This window comes from Rutidosis leptorrhynchoides, chromosome 5 (genome assembly GCF_046630445.1).
Source record: "Rutidosis leptorrhynchoides isolate AG116_Rl617_1_P2 chromosome 5, CSIRO_AGI_Rlap_v1, whole genome shotgun sequence".
In the NCBI taxonomy this organism is placed as follows: Eukaryota; Viridiplantae; Streptophyta; class Magnoliopsida; order Asterales; family Asteraceae; genus Rutidosis; species Rutidosis leptorrhynchoides.
In genome coordinates, this window is record NC_092337.1 from 340,149,539 (window position 1) to 340,152,461 (window position 2,923).

Below are 2,923 nucleotides of genomic sequence, written 5' to 3' on the forward strand. Positions count from 1 at the left end.
AGCTGAGGTGACAGGACTGCAACCTCGTCTGATCAGAATTAGGGTTAGGTTTTTATTATTATTATTAATTAATTAGTTAATTAGGGTTTTAATTAAATAATAGTGAGGTTTAGTTTTAATTAATTTTGTATTTTTAAGTTTTAATTAGTTTTATTAATTATATAGAATAATACTATTATAAAATAATAATATAAAAATAATATTTTTATAAAAATTGTATTTTTATAACTTTAAGTTTTATTTTTATATTTTGTATCTTTTTAATCGTTTAATCGTAAATTGTATATTTATCTTTCGTAATTAGTTTAAACTTAGTTTTTATCGTAGTTATTTTATAATTCTAGATTCTTAGGCTTTGCCGTAAAATCCCTTAAGTGCTTTTTCTTTAGATTAAGATTTAGGCGCTTTAGAATTTTACGATATCGCTTATCACTTTTATATTTAATAGATTTTAATGCCTTTTAAGTTATTGCCGTTTTGAATTTAGAATTCCTTTTAAGCTTTAATACCTGTAGACGCAAGTTTTAATATTTAGTTTTTAGACTTTTTCGACGCTTTACTTTCGTAATATTATTTTTCGACTTTTTCGACGTTTGTTTTTCGACCTCTTATTTTTCGACGCGCTTTTTCTTTTTCATTTCTACGATCTAGTTTTTAGGACATAGATTTTTATTTTCTTTAAATTTCGAAGAAAAATTATTTTAAGCAGTTAAATTGATAGACATCCAAAATTTGCTGGTTCGTATTAATAGTTGGATTTGTTAGTGACGAGTTGTGAGCTTCCGATTTAAAGGGTCCTGGCTACCTGCTGCATCTATTGGTTATTCGAAACGTGGGCAAAATCAGAAAAGTCTATTAATTTGATAACTTTAATAATTATTATCTTTATAACTAATAGGATATTCAGTGAATGCACCGAGCAAAACGTTCACCACCTTTCATACGTTCACCACCTGTAACTCGATCAAGACATCTAGCCAATATAGTCGCCGTTGATTTTTCTTTAGAATCATCTAGTGGAGCAAGTACTCCAACTCAAATTTTCTATAATCCAATTTTTGAAACCGACCTCACAATTGAGAACCCGGAGGATATTCAAGGACAATTCAGAGATCCTGAACCACTAATCATTCCTCCTGAACCACAAATCATACAACCAGAGATTTTCGAGGAAGAAACCATTAAAACAGTATCCTCTAGTATTCAGATTCAACAAATTCAATAATGAAAAATCATGAACCTCTAAGTATGGAAGATCGAATGAGAGCCACACGCACGGTCCAAGGTCATGCCATTACTCAACCAGACATTAATGCGCCAGATTACGAAATCAAAGGACAAATCCTACACATGGTAACTAATCAATGCCAATTTAGTGGTACACCAAAAGAAGATCCAAACGAACATCTTCGAACCTTTAATAGGATATGTACTCTATTTAAAATTAGAGAAGTTGAGGATGAACAGATCTATCTCATGTTGTTTCCCTGGACTTTAAAGGGAGAAGCCAAAGATTGGTTAGAATCGTTACCTGAAGGGGCGATTGACACATGGGATGTTTTAGTTGAGAAATTTCTTAAAAGATTCTTTCTGGCATCTAAAGTCGTGAGACTTCAAGAAGAAATTGTTACGTTCTCGCAAAAGCCAAATGAAACTCTATATGAGGCGTGGACAAGATTCGAAAAATTGTTGAGAGGGTGTCCTCAACATGGTTTAGACACTTATCAAATAGTACAAATATTCTACCAAGGATGCAACGTTGCTACACGAAAAGACATCGACACAGCAGCTGGTGGTTCCATTATGAAGAAAACTGCAACTGAAGCTCACAAAATCATTGATAACACAGCATCCCACTCACATGAGTGGCACCAAGAAAAAGATATTTTTCGTTCATCTAAAGCGGCTAGAGCCGATTCTAGCCATGACTTTGATTCCATTTCTGCAAAGTTAGATGCTTTCGAGAGACGAATGGAAAAGATGACTAAAGATATTCACGCAATACGAATTAGTTGTGAGCAGTGTGGAGGACCACATTTGACAAAAGATTGTCTCAGTATTGAACAAACAATGGAACAAAGAGAGAATGTTTCATATATGAACCAAAGGCCTGGAAATAATTATCAAAATAATTATCAACCGCCAAGACCAAACTACAATCAAAATCAGAATTATAACCGAAATGTTCCATACAACAACCAACAAGGTCCTAGCAATCAACAAGTATCTATTAATACTTACAACCAGCAAAGACCTATTTTTCCAAATAAACCACCACAAACCGATGATAAAAAGCCAAATTTAGAAGACGTGATGTCGAAGCTAGTTGAATCTCAAACTCAATTTTTCACATCTCAGAAACAAACGAATGAACAAAATGCTCAAGCATTTAGAAATCAACAAGATTCAATCTAAAATCTGGAACGAGAAGTGAGTAACCTAGCAAGGTTGATAGGTGAAAGAAAACCGGAGAGTCTACCTAGCAATACAAATGTTAACCCCCGAAATGAAACAGCTAAATCCATTACCACAAGAAGTGGTATTACACTTAAACCACCTGAAATACCTGTACTTTCTAATGACTCTATTCCTACTACACAGGCACCACAGCCTGAGCAAGAGAAGGAAAAAGAACCGGTAGTTGAAAAGGTTAATGAAGATAACACAGTTAAGGCTAAACCTTATGTTAAACCATACCAACCACCGCTTCCTTACCCGAGTAAAATGAGAAAAGAAAGACTTGAAGCCGAGCAATCCAAATTCTTGGATTTGTTTAAACAAATAAATGTCAATCTTCCTTTCATTGATGTAATTTCAGGAATGCCAAGATATGCTAAATTTCTGAAAGATCTAATCACAAATAGAAAGAAAATAGAAGAACTCTCGGCTGTTACTATGAATGCTAATTGTTCTGCAGTGCTGT

At 33.6% G+C, this 2,923-nt stretch overlaps 1 non-coding gene across 1 annotated transcript; it reads right to left on the minus strand.

Annotated features, from left to right (window-relative positions):
* Positions 1–1,608: 1,608 nt before the first annotated feature.
* LOC139851167 (small nucleolar RNA R71) lies at positions 1,609–1,715 on the minus strand. Its single transcript, XR_011760525.1, has one exon. It is a non-coding gene; the product is annotated as a small nucleolar RNA R71 (small nucleolar RNA).
* Between the last annotated feature and the right edge of the window lie 1,208 nt (positions 1,716–2,923).